The following is a 14,810-nucleotide window of genomic DNA, read 5'->3' as shown; positions in this document are numbered from 1 at the left end:
GTTAATTTTGGCTTTGACTGCCTGTGCTTCCGGGGTCTTTTCAAGAAGTCTTTGCTGGTACCTATATCTTGCAGGGTTTCTCCAATGTTCTCTAATAATTTGTTGGTGTCGGGTCATAGATTTAGGTCTTTAATCCATGTTGAGTGGATTTTTGTGTAAGGTGAATGGTAGGGGTCTTGCTTCATGCTTCTGCATGTGGAAATTCAGTTTTCCCAGCACCATTTATTGAATAGACTGTTCTTTCTCCAGAATTGGTTTTAGATCCTTGACCAAATATAAGTTGGCTGTAGATGTTTGGATTGATTTCTGGTGTTTCTATTCTGTTCCTTTGGTCTATGCATCTGTTTCTGTACCAGTAACATGCTGTTTTGATTATAATACAATCAAAGCAATTTAGGAAAAAACCATGGCCAGCATCCTATTTAATGGGGAAAAGTTGGAAGCATTTCCACTGAGATCTGGTATCAGACAGGGATGCCCACTCTCACCACTGCTATTCAATATACTACTGGAAGTTTTAGCCAGAGCCATTATGCAAGAAAAAGAAATTAAAGGAATACACATTGGGAAGGAAGAAGTCAAACTATCCCTCTTTGCAGATGCTATGATTCTCCATTTAGAGGATCCAAAGAACTCTACTAAGAGACTATTGGAACTCATAGAAGAGTTTGGCAAAGTAGCAGGATCTAAAATCAGTGCACAAAAATCAACAGCCTTTGTATACACAGGCAATGCCATGGCTGAGAAAGAACTTCCAAGATCAATCCCATTCACAATAGCCACAAAAACAATCAAATACCTTGGAATAAGCTTAACCAAGGACGATAAAGATACTACGATGAGAATTACAAAATCATAAAGAAATAGAAGAGAATACCAAAAAATGGAAAAATCCTCCATGCTCATGGATTGCAAGAATCAATATCATCAAAATGTCCATTCTCCCAAAAGCTATTTATAGATTCAATGGGATACCAACAAAATACAAAGACATTCTTCTCATATCTGGAAAAAGCGATGCTGAAATTCATATGGAGACACAGGAGACCTTGAATAGCTAAAGCAATCTTGTACAACAAAAACAAAGCCAGAGGCATCACAATACCAGATTTCAGGACATATTACAGGGCAGTTGTAATTAAAATATTTGTTTTATTTATTTGAAAGGCAGAGTTACAGAGAGAGGGCCAGATGGAGATAAAGAGATCTTTGTTTAGTCTGCAAATGGCTCTAACAGCCAGGGCTGAACCAGATCAAAGCCAGGAGCCAGGAACTCCACCCAGGTTTCCCAGGTAGAAGGAAGGACCAGAATTAGTTGGACCATCTTCTGCTGACTTCCCAGGTACAACAACAGGGAGCTGCTTCAGAAGCAGAGCATCTGGGACTTGAACCAAAGCTCTGATATGGGATGCCACCATCACAAGTCACAGCTTACCACACTGAGCCACAATGCTAGCCCCAAATTCTTAAACTCTTAAAATCCTCATTCTCCAAATAAATTGAAAAACTTATCTTCCAGTAAAACATTGCATATTTTACCAAACTTAGTAATAGCACATTATTTTGACTGCTTCAGCCATCCTGTCACTAAAATAAAATGCCTTACACAGGCTAGTTATGAAGAAGAGGTATAATCATCTTCTAATTGTAGAGACTTGAAGGCATGGCCCTGACATCAGCTCAGTTCTGGTGAGGGCCCTCTCTCTAGGCTGCACCACACCATGCCACATGGCACATAGCACACAGTAGAAGTGCACGTCAGAGGAAGCAGTCATGACTGAAACAAGAGGCAGAGAGAGAATTCAAGAGATTTGATGATAGTTTTGCTTTTTATATAATGGCCTTTGCTATTCAATGCAAGGAGTCATACAAGAATTACCTTACCAGAGCATGCCCAAGAGAATGACTCCTGTGACCCAAGGACCTCCCGCAAAGCTGCATTACTCAAAGTTTCCAAAGCATGTACTGAGACAGTCAACCTTGGGGCAAAGCCTACAATCACAAGAGACCCTTGGGGACACTTAATCCTCAACCAAACCACAGCACCAACCCTCTGTATAGTTTGCTGAGCAATCTGTAAAGAAAACAAAGCTGGGGTTGCCAGGAGCTTTCATGAGGAAAGGTCTAAAAACGAATTAGAGCTCTATCAACTGTCAAGTTCAGGCTGAAGGGAAGCTACTGCCTGGGTTGTTTCTAAACACAACCCACTGACTCCAAAACTACCAGGTTCAGTGGTCTCAGGGCAAGATAGACAGACTGGGCCCAAGTTCACAGCACTTATACTGGGGGAGCCTCAGAAAAAGACTAGGGTAGTAGGAGACCACAGACTGGCAGAGAGTGACCACCCTAGAACAGGCCCCAGTAACTAGGTTCAGTGTAGTGTCCCAGAGGGCTTCTGTGCAAAGCCCTGGCCCATGAACCCCTTCCCTGCTGTGGCTACCCTGGTCTGAACTATGTTCCTGAAAAGCCACCATTTCTAACTCACATATGACCTCTGTGATGTCACTGGGTTCTCAAAGGGAGATGGGACCCAACCAACACAATCTGAGGCAGTTGTGGGTCCATCAGGTCCTGGGTGAGACACATACCTAGATGCTCAAGAACCCTTGAGGACAGGTCCCAGGGCATCCCTGAGCTCTCCTCCTATGTTACTAATCCAGCTGAACAGACAGAAAGAACAGGCACTTGGAATCTATCCAGACACATGTCCTTGAATCCACATAGAGCACCCTGAGGATCATGCACAAAGGGACTGGTGGTTAGGACCTGAAAGACAGCACTGGGGGAGGGAAACAGCCTTTTCTTTTGCCCAGCACAGTATCCTTCAGCTAAACAAAAGTGTTCTAGGCCTGGCCGTCATTGTTCTTGCTGACTGAGGTCCATGTTAGGCTCTAAGCCTTGTACTCTCATCCTCACCACCCACCTTATTCTATGGAATGATGATGCCAATTTCCTTCTTTCCTGAGTGTAAGGCACACCAGTGAGATGTCCTAACGATATAGCAACATGAAGGTGACTATATAATCTTGAGACACAGTGAGGAGACTAATTTGAAGGCATGCTGACCCCTGGAAAAATGTGAGAAGTTGGTCTTGAAATGTCCAGCATGTCTCCTGGTGACAGTAGACCCCTTCTCTTACCTGGGGAAAAGGAGACTTTAGTCCAGGATGTTGCAGTTGCTTCTCTTTCCAGCACTGTTTGCTCATTAGGAGAAGGGCAAGTCTTAGGTCACATCATCAGCATTCTTAGGTAACACAGAGATGAATACTTACTGGAAGGCTGACAATTGAGGCTATAGGGGCACAAACTCTTCATCTGGATGCTTTTCATGGGTAATTTTCTCTAACATGTTACACATGTTCTTGTAGTCATAAATAGAACACAAAATGCACACCTTGATCTGTCTTTGATGTTATGAAGCGCTCACCACAAAGGCACAGTGGGATCTGGGACAAAATAGAACCCCCCCAGACCTTTGGGGAGGAAAGTGCTCTAGGAGGGATACAGACTTCCTTTAATACTCTGCAGGTGCATGTGACTTGGAAGCTTATACCAGGACCAACTCCCACAAGCCAGCATACTGATTCCTGCCCATAGTGCATTATTCCTATTACCCCAGCTGGTGCTAGAACAACGTATACCAGGTCTGCAGTCCTAAGATGAGAGAGGACCCTTTACTGAATAGCAGGCTTTTAGGGCCAAAGAAATTTTGTACCCACCCATCAATGTACATGTAGATCACAAGACAAATACAGGTTTAGAAACATTAAAATATGGAGGTAAGATATGTCTCAGACATAATAATAAAAGGTGCTTCCACTTTGTCTCTTCATTTGGGTCACACATTTCCCAATTCTCAGCATGCCTACTATCATATTCCAAATATCAAGATAAGCAAATTGAGGCCCAGGGCAGTTGGGCAATAGGCTGTACCTGGAAGCCACAAGAGTTGTGGGGAGCAACTCGGACTAGACTAAGTTACTGGAATTAAGACTTATTCTATGCATCTGCTCTCCCACAATATGGCGCTGAGAAGGGAGAAACAGCTTCTACACAGCTGCCTCCAGTTCAACCAATAAACTGTAGGACTTACTCCTGATTGGAGGAGAGCAGCGTACTCGGTGTGTGGGTAGCAGAGTTGGGATTGGTGGAAGAGGACTATAAAGGAGGAGAGAGACAACATGCACCAGGAACATCTAGCTGAAGGAACACCTGTGCAGCCCCCGAGAGAGCCGGCCGGCGGTGTGCCGCTCCCCCGCGGAAGTGGGGAAAGTGGCTAGGGGGAACCGCCCTTCCACGGAGGTGGAAGGGTCGGTAGCCAACCCGGGAAGAACCAGCAGCAAACCCGGGGAGGGCCGAGCAGACAAAAGAACAGCACAGGGTCCTGTGTCGTTCCTCCATGAAGAGGGGGAGCGACAAAGAGTCATATTTAAATTGAGCCTCTTGTAAGTCCCAATCCTTATCCCCGCATTGACCAGGGCTATGGCCTACATAAACCAAGGAGTGGCAGCCATCACCCACAGTTACTGAATACCTGATGCCTCAGGCTACATGGTTGAGAACTGCATGGAATCCAGGGAGGGACTCACTCTGGAAACTGCCCATTCAGCCTCTTCCTAGCCCCCATGAAGTCACCATCTCCACTACAGTGTAGATGAGGATCCCAGGAGGACACTTGGAGTTTAGGAAAGAGGGTCTAATATTGGAGTCTCTTCCAATCGAATGAACATGTTGCAGGTCAGACCCTTTAGAAGGTACATTAAAGTCCAGGGATGAACCCTGCACCCCATGTACCTGCCAGACCTCATCCTCTTCTGGTCTAGCTGGCTGAATTACTTAACCTTCTAGAAAATCAAAATATAGAGGGTGCAAACTGTTGAAATCTTTACTTAGTAAATACTAAGTTGATCTTCTGTATATAAAGATAATTAAAAATGAATATTAATGAAGAATGGGATGGGAGAGGGAGTAGGAGGTGGAATGGTTTGTGGGTGGGAGGGTGGTTAAGGGGGAAAGAACCGCTATAATCCAAAACTTTCACTTTCAAAATTTGTATTTATTAAAAAAAAGTTTTCTTAAAAAGAAAATAAAAGCCATCAGATAAGGGGACAGCACTGTGGTGTAGTAGGCTAAGCCTCCATTTGTGGTACCGGCATTTCATATGTGTGCCAGTTCATGTCCTGACTGCTCCTCTTCCAATCCAGCTCTCTCCTACGGCCTGGGAAAGCAGAAGATGGCCCAAGCATCTGTGTAGGAGACCCAGAAGAAACTCCTGGCTCCTGGCTTCGAGTCAGTCCAACTCCCATCATTGCAACCATTTAGGGTGTGAACCAGCAGATAGAAGAACTTTTTCTCTGTATCTCTATCTCTGTGTCTGTAACTCTATGTCCAAATAAGTAAACAAAATCTTTAAAAATAAAGCCATCAGAGGAAAAAACCAAAAAGTGGTTCCAACATTCAAATGTAAACAAAAATCATAAAATCTACATGAGAGAAATGTCAGATTACCTTCAGAAGATCTACAAGAAGACTGGAAGCTGATTTCTCATCAGAAACCCTACAGGCTAGGAAAGAATGGAGAAAGATAATCCAAGTTTTAAAAGAAAAAAACTGTCAACCCAGACTACTGTACCCTGAAAAGCTCTCATTTATGAATGAAGGTCAAAGACATTCCAAAACAAACTAAAATTGAAAGAATTTGTCACCACTCATACAGCATGACAAATGATGATTAAGGATGTGAGACACATAAAAACACAGGTAGATTATCATCTGTAAGAATGAATGTGAAGGCAGAAAATCTCATAGTAAAAGTACAAAGCAAATCTAAAGCAAAAAACAACAGGGGTGTTTATGTAAAAATGGCAGGCCAAGTTGTTATTTAGCAATAATAACCATGGATGTAAATGACTTAAATTCTCCATTTAAAAGTAACAACCTGGCTGAATGGACTAATAAACACAAGATCCATCTATTTGCTGACTGTCATAAGCACATCAAAGATACACACATTCTGAAAATGAAAGGATAGGAAAAGATATCCCATACTAATCAAAGGCAAAAACAAGCAGAAGTAGCCATCCTAATATCAGACAAAAAAGGCTTTAAAACTAAAACTGTTAAAAGAGACAAAGAAGGGCACTATGAAATGATTAAGGGATCAATTCAACAGGAAGATGTGAGTATATCCAATACCAGGGCACATGGCTACTTAAAAAGTAATGTTGGCCAGCGCCGTGCCTCACTAGGCTAATCCTCCACCTTGTGGCGCTGGCACATGGGGTTCTAGTCCCAGTTGGGGTGCTACATTCTGTCCTGGTTGCCTCTCTTCCAGGCCAGCTTTCTGCTGTGGCCAGGGAGTGCAGTGGAGGATGGCCCAAGTGCTTGGGCCCTGCACCCCATGGGAGACCAGGATAAGTACCTGGCTCCTGCCATCGGATCAGCATGGTGCGCCAGCCGCAGCGCGCTGGCCGCGGCGGCCATTGGAAGGTGAACCAACGGCAAAAGAAGACCTTTCTCTCTGTCTCTCTCTCTCACTGTCCACTCTGCTTGTCAAAAAATAAAAATAAAAAAAAATTTAAAAAGTAATGTTAATGAATTTAAAGAGAGAGACAAATCCCAATACATTAATAGTAGCAGACTTCAACACCCTACTTACATCAATCAACAGAACAACTAGACAAAAATCAACAAAGGAAAAGCAGAGCTAGTCTACACAAAGAACCAAATGAACCTTATTCATATCTACAAAACATTTAATCCCACAGATGCAGAATACTCATTCTTTTCAATAGTGCATGGAAGTTTCTCTAGGATAGACCATATGCTAAGCCATAAAGCAAGTCTCAATAAATGGCACATCCAAAAACAGAATGCTCATTTAAATTGCATGCTACCCACCAAAGCTCTAAGGCAGGCAGATGTGGGGGCCAGTTCTATGAAATGTCCTGAGAAAACTCGACACCGTGTGATCTCAGTCTTTGAAAGCACACACAATGACAGGCAACTTTTCCCCTCATTCTCCCAGGCAAGCTCTCCTGGATTCAAAATCACAGGAAGATCCAAACCCTATGAAAAGAATGTTTGAGACAAGCATATTTAACATATCACCCTGCATCCAAGAAAGGTTTTTTAACTCTAGAACAATACTAATTATATATCCCAATATAAACATAGAATAGTAAATTTGGCTGTGTCTATGGGTGATTGGGCCTCTGCACCCATGTGGGAGATCTGAAAGAAATTCCTGCCTCCTGACTTTGGCCTGGCCCAGCCCTGGCCACTGCAGAGATTTGGGGAGTGAAACAACAGATGGAAGATCTCTCTCTCTCTCTCTCTCTCTCTGTGTGTGTGTGTGTGTGTGTATGTGTGTATTTTTCCACATGCAGAATTTTGAAACAAGACCCATGCCATGCAACCTCTACAAAAATCCACTCACAGATAATCAGGCAACTAAACCTAAGACCTGAAACGATGACAGTACTAGAGGAACACATAGGGAAAATGCTGCAACACATTGGCCTAAGCCAAGACTTCTTTTCTTTATTTTTTTAAATTTTATTTAATGAATATAAATTTCCAAAGTACCCCTTATGGATTACAATGGCTTCCCCCCCCCATAATTTCCCTCCCACCCGCAACCCTCCCCTTTCCCACTCCCTCCCACCTACCATTCACATCAACATTCATTTTCAATTCTCTTTATATACAGAAGATCAGTTTAGCATATATTAAGTAAATATTTCAACAGTTTGCACCCACATAGAAACACAAAGTGAAAAATACTGTTTAAGTACTAGTTATAGCATTAAATCACAATGAACAGCACATTAAGGACAGAGATCCTACATAAGGAGTAAGTGCACAGTGACTCCTGTTGTTGAATTAACAAATTGACACTCTTGTTTATGGCATCAGTAATCACCCTAGGCTCTTGTCAGGAGTTGCCAAGGCTATGGAAGCCTTTTGAGTTCACCAACTCTGATCATATTTAGACAAGGTCGTAGTCAAAGTGGAAGTTCTCTCCTCCATTCAGAGAAAGGTACCTCCTTCCAAGACTTCTTTCTTATAAAAGAACCATGAAGTGCAGGCAATAAAAGGAAAACTACACACATTTGATTGCATTAAACTAAGAAGCTTCTGCACAGCAGTCAACAAACTGAAAACCAACAGAATATGGGAAGTATTCGCAAACTATACATTGGATAAAGGATTAAAATCCAAAATATAAAATGAGATTGAGAAATTCAACAACAACATAAAAAACAATCCAGTTAAGAATTGGAAAGGGGATTTGAACAAGCATTTTTCAAAGTAAGACACACATGTGGCTAACACACACAAGACAGAATGCTCAGAGTCACTAGACATCAAAAACAAGAATGAGGCATCACCTCACCCCAGTTAGAATGGCTATCATCCCCTTTGGGGCTGGCGCTGTGGCGCAGCGGGGTCAAGCCCTGGCCTGAAGCGCGGTCCCAGCTGCTCCTCTTCCTGTCCATCTCTCTGCTATGGCCTGGGAAAGCAGCAGAAGATGGCCCAGGTCCTTGGGCCCCTGCACCCGCGTGGGAGACCCAGAGGAAGCTCCTGGCTCCTGGCTTCAGATGGGCGCAGCTGTGGCCGTTGCGGCCATCTGGGAAGTGAACCAGCAGATGGAAGGCCTCTCGCTCTGTCTCTACCTCTCTGTGTAACTCTGTCTTTCAAATAAATAACATAAATCTTTTAAAAAAAAGAATGACTATCATCCTCAAATCGAAAAATAGTAAGTTATGGTGAGGATGTATAGAAAAGGGTACTTCTAATACACTATTAACAGGAATGTAGCATGGTAAAACCATTGCAGAAGATTGTATGGAAATTCATCAGAAAACTATAAATAGATCTATCATATGACCCAGCTATCCCGACCTGGAAATACATCCAAAGGAAATGAAAGTAGCATATGAAAGATTTATCTGCACTCCTATGTTTATAACACACAACAATTCACAATATCTTAGATATGGAATCAACCTAGATGCCTACCAACTCATGGCTGCATCAAGAAAGTGCAATCGAATATTATTCAGACATAAAAAAGGAAATCATGACATCTGCAATGAGATGGATTCAATGGAGACCATCACGGTAATGACGAAAGCCATGCCAAGAAAAGGAAGTTATCACATGTTTTCTCTTATTTGGGGCAGCTATTAGATAGAGGATAGAAAATGTGTGGATGTCTGATCATTTGGTACATAGTGATAAGTATGGATTCACTGACTCTTTCCTTGTAAATGCCAATATACCATTGTTTCAGATGTTAAAAAAATCACAAGAGTACCTTGGATTGAGCCTCTGCCTCCATTAGGATTCCAGCTCCCTACTAATGTGAACCTTGTAAGGCAGCAGGCGATGGCTCAAGTACGTGGGTCCCTACTACAATGTGGAAGACCTGGATTGAGTTCCAGGGTACTAGCTTCAACTTGGCATAGCACCCACTCTTGCAAGCATTTGGGGAGTGAACCAGTGGTTGGAGGATCTCTGCCTCTCCCCTCTCCCTATCTTCCCTCTGCCTCTCGTTGTCCCTCTCCCTCTCCCTCTCTTCCCTCTTCCCTCTCTCTCTCCCTCTTTTTCCTCTCTCTCTCTCCCTCATCTTCCTTTCCCTCTCCTGCTCGCTGTCCCTCTCCCGCTTGCTGTCCCTCTCCCTCTCTTCACTCTCCCTCTCCCTCTCTTCACTCTCCCTCTCCCTCCTTTTTCTATCCCTCTCCCTCTTCAGACTCACTCCCTCTCTATGCCTGTCTCTCTCTCATTCAAAGAAATAAAAATAAATAATTTTTAAAAGACAAGGTTATTTTGGTGTAAAAGACACTGGAAATCCACACATAATTGTTTCATAACTGGTGTTTTCCACCCACTTTTCTTGAATAAAATCTCTGCATGAGTTCAAGTTTTTCACACCTCGATGAACATGGAATGGGAGAAAATATTTGTGAATCATATCTGTGGAGGTGTTACTATCCAGGAAATGTGAAGCACCCTTATGTCTCAACAACAAATGCCCTGATTAAAAATTGGCAAACGACATTCCTCAACAAAGATACACAAGTGGTCAATAAGCACAAGAAAAACTGTTCAACTAATCATTAGGTGACTCACCCATCATTAGGCAAATGCAAATCACACCCACAATGAGAAACACTTAACCATTCACGTGGAGGGCTACGATGAAAAAAGCAAAGAATAGCAAGTGTTGCAGGGCAGATGGAGAAACTGGAGGACTGGTGTACTGTTAGCATATAAAACGGTACAGCTGCTATGGAAAATCTGGCAGCTCCTCAAAATATTAGAAGTAGGATTATGGTATGACCCAAGCATTCCACATCTGGATACATATTCCAAAGTCTTGAAAGCACAGTTTCAAAGAGATGATTGTATACTCATGTTCATAGCAGCATGACTAATATATCCCAAAGTTTAAAACCAAACGAGGGTCTGTCCTTGGATGACTGGACACATTGCCTCACATCTTACACCAAATCCACTCAAAATGGAACAAGGACCTAAATCTTCGACCTACACCATCAAATTACCAGGGAACATTGGGGAAACTCTGCAAGGCATTGGCACAGGCAAGGACTTTTTGGAGAAAACCGAAAAGTGTAGGCAATCAAAGCCAAAACTGTCCAACGGGATTACATCAAGCTGAGAAGTCTGAACTACAAAAAAATCGGCAAAGTCACAAGGTAACCAACAGAATGGGAGGAAATAGTTGTCTAACATCCACAAAATGCAATATTACTCAACCATTTAAAAAGGAAAGGTTTGCCAATATACACTACAATGTGGGTGAGACCAGAGGACCTTATGCTAAGTGAACAGGCCAGTCACTAAAGGACAAATACAGTAGTAGTCCACTTACAAGGGATATTCAGAGGCATCACATTCATATAGACAGAGAGTACGATGGTGATTTTCAGGGGCTTGTGGAAATGAGGATAGGGAGTGAGTGTTTAATGGGGACAGACTTTCAGTTTGTGAAGATGAAAAAATTTCGAAGGTGGCTGGTAGTGATAGCGCCACAACAGTGTGAGTATGCTTAATGCCTCTGAAATCGATAATCAGAAATGATTAGTCAACGTTATCTTATGTATATTTTACAATAATAAAATTTTGGAAAAAATACTACTACTGGTAAGAAAAGACGATGTTCATTTGCCATGACTATTTCAAGGCCCACTGTATACATATGTCTTTGTGAACATAGATGTAGATATAAATACAAATCACATACAGCTATATGTAGCTATCTGGAACCTGAATGTTTAAGGGTGAAACTGAGTTCTTATGATTTGATTATTCTTTACAGATCGGTCAATATTCTGGAATATGGTGGAAACGTGCTCCTTCAACTTTCCACTAATTGAGCACTATACTTAATGGAGTCTTAAGCCTGTGATCATTAAGTACGTTGAAAATACAGTATCGAAAAATTAAAAGCAAAAAAGGAAGGGGTAGTGGGGCATGGCGGTATCGATTTGTTCTTCGAATAGCATCTTTGAGATAAATGAAAACTATTCTATTTCTGCGAATAAAATAAACAATACAAATCTTCGCAGGAACCCTTTCAAGTGCCCCGGTGTGTCTGGCTGATTCAGGCACCCGTGGAAGACGGGTGTCTTCTCTGAGCAATGGGCATGGCCATGGGTACTGCAGGCCCCATGAAGCGTCTGGCCTGGCACGCACAGACTCTTCGTGCACTGGCTGCCCCTGGACAAAGGCTCCAGGGTAGCAGGGACACCTCTCACTTTCCACGGAGCACTTAATCCAGAAGCCAGGATGGGACCAACCACCCGAGAAGAGAGAAGACGCCCCCGCAACTCAGCCCAGCCCTGCTTGCCGCCCTGCAGGTCCCCAGGACGCCCTGGAGCCACACCAATCCCTTCTCACCATTACCGCGTCACGGGACCCTGGCGGTTGGCGCCTTGGTCTGATGGGAGAAGATTCCGCAGAGGACCAGGGCTCCGGGCTATGCCGAGCACCAGGGGAGGAGTCGCTGGGAGGACCGCGAGGCCCCCGGGATAGCAATGCCCTCTGACCTCTGCCCACCAGCGACCCGGAAGATGTGAGCTCGCCCAACTTCCGCCTGGTGATGCAAGAGGAACGTCTGAGGTGGGTGGTTCCACTCTTCGGGGGGCACGGGGCCCAGGCTCTGTGAGGAGTCCAGCTTGGACCCGAGGGGTAGCTAGGAAGCCCCCAGCCCCCACAGAGGGCCCCAAAGACGCAGCCCTGCCCCTGCTCTCGGCGCCACACCTCCTGGGGCCCGCGTGTGGAGCAGATCCCGGCTCCCATCTTCCACATCCGGGGACTCTGGGAGGCGCAGCCTCAGAGTGACGTGGGCAAGACGGGTGCGCAGAGCTGGACGGCCCGGAGAGGCTCCGCGCTGAGGGGCCCAGGGGGGACACCGCGCTGAGGGGCCCAGGGGGGACACCGCGCTGAGGGGCCCAGGGGGGACACCGCGCGGAGGGGCCCAGGGGGGACACCGCGCGGAGGGGCCCAGGGGGCACACCGCGCTTGCTCCCCACGTCAGCCCAGTCCAAGGACCCCCAGAGCCCGTGCTTTCCCTGCATCGGCCCCGGGAAGCCCTGCGCGTGGAGGCAGGCTGCGACGGACGTCCCTGCCGTGGAGGCCTCGGAGGGGAGAGGGCCTGGGTATGAGGGGAGGGGAGCCCCGCTCCGTCAGGGACCGAGGGAAGGGCACAGGGAGAACGGGGTGGGGGTGGGGGTGGGGGTGGGGCTTGGGCTCGGGCTCCAGAACGGGGGTGGGGGCTGAGGCTCCAGAACAAGGCCCCCTCCCCGCAGCCTGCCCCTGCCATCGGCCCTGTGAGGACCTGTGCAGCATGAATAGACATAAAGGGCCTGGGCCCACTGAGGACCGAGGATGAACACTTGGATGACACCCCAGAGAGAGGAGGCTCCCCTGAAATTGCTTTCCTTGAGAAACCTCATGCAGGTTTGTGCAGAGCTGATGTACACTCACCTGTGTCTCCCAAGTATCAGGAAATTGAGATCTGTGGTCTGAAGGGAAGCATCAGGTCAGCACAGGGGAGCACGCTCCATCAACAGAGGGAGGAGTCCCAGGATCTACCAGAAGCCAAGGCATGGACACTTGGTGAACACTGAATGGGCCCACAGCCAAGAAGGATGGGACCCTACGGAGTTTGAAAACCTCCTGTTCTCTATCCTGAGGGTCTGGCTCAGGAGTGACCCTACACAGGATGCTGATTTCTGCAAGGGCCAGGCATGTGGGGAGTCCTCAGGGAGTGGAGATCTTGGCCTAAAGGGAGAGGTCAGTTAAACTCAGGAGCAGCAGGGGTAAGGACGGGCAGGCCCTGGCAGGAGACCAGGTGGATAGGGCAGAGGAGAAGCTAAGGAGCCCCTAGTCCATAAAAAGTTGCATTTTGCTGATATCCCTGGAAATCCCACACATGCAGACAGAATGCGCTAGCACCTCACTTCCATCTGTGTGCACCCAGGGACGTGAGGAACTTGTTTTGAGTGGGTGATATCAGGTCAACACAGGGAACGATCTGGTGTCCTGACAAAATGGTCTTGTGACCTGCTGAAAAGGCCAGCATAGTTGTATAATAGGTTGAGCCATCGCCTGCAACACCGACATCCCATATGGGCACCAGTTCAAGTCCTGTCTGATCCACTTCTAATCCAGCTCCCTGGTAATGTGCCTGGGAAAGCAGCAGATAATAGCCCAAGTCCCTGGGCCCCTGCCCACGTGGGAGACCTGAATGAAGCTCCTGGTTCCCGGCTATGGGCTGGCCCAGCCCTCACCCAACCCTGACCCCTCTCTCACTTTCTCTCTCCCTCTTTGTTTGTTTGTTTGTTTACTTGACAGGTAGAGTTATAGACAGTGAGAGAGAGAGAGACAGAGAGAAAGGTCTTCCTTCTGTTGGTTCACTCCCCAAATGGCCGCAGCGGCCGGCACTGAGCTGATCCAAAACCAGGAGCCAGGTGCTTCTTCCTGGTCTTCCATGCGGGTGCAGGGGCCCAAGCACCTGGGCCATCCTCCACTGCCCTCCCAGGCCACAGCAGACAACTGGACTGGAAGAGGAGCAACTGGGACTAAAACCCGGTGCCCATTTGGGATGCCAGCGCCGCAAGGCGGTCTCTCTCCCTCTTTGTAACTCTGCCCTTCAAATAAATAAAATAAACCTTTAAAAAATATGACCTGCTAAATAAGAGTGTCAATTGTTACATCAACAGCAGAGTCACTGTGTTCCCCATGTAGGACCTCTGTCCTTAATGTGTTGTACTATGAGAATTAACGGTAAAACTAGTTTTCAAACAGTACATTATACTTTGTGTGTCTCTGTCGGTGCAAATTGTTGAAATCTTTACTTAGTATAGAGTTGATCTTCTGTATATCAAGATAATTAAAAATGAATCTTGGGGGACGACACTGTGGCGCAGCAGGTTAATGCCCAGGCCTGAAACGTCGGCATCCCACATGGGCGCTGGTTTGAGACCCGGTGGCTCCACTTCTGATCCAGCTCTCTGCTATGGCCTGGGAAAGCAGTAGAAGATGGCCCAAGTGCTTGGGCCCCTGCACCCATGTGGGAGACTGGGAAGAAGCTCCTGGCTCCTGGCTTCAGATCGACGCAGCTCCAGATGTTGTGGCCATCTAGGGAGTGAACCAGTGGATGGAAGACCTCTCTCTCTCTCTCTCTCTCTCTCTCTCTCTCTCTCTCTCTTCCTCTCCTCTCTCTGTAGCTCTGACTTTCAAATAAATAAATTTTTTAAAAAATTATGAAAAAAGAA

Source organism: Oryctolagus cuniculus, chromosome X, assembly GCF_964237555.1.
Source record: "Oryctolagus cuniculus chromosome X, mOryCun1.1, whole genome shotgun sequence".
Lineage (NCBI taxonomy): Eukaryota > Metazoa > Chordata > Mammalia > Lagomorpha > Leporidae > Oryctolagus > Oryctolagus cuniculus.
This window is presented reverse-complemented; position numbering follows the sequence as displayed.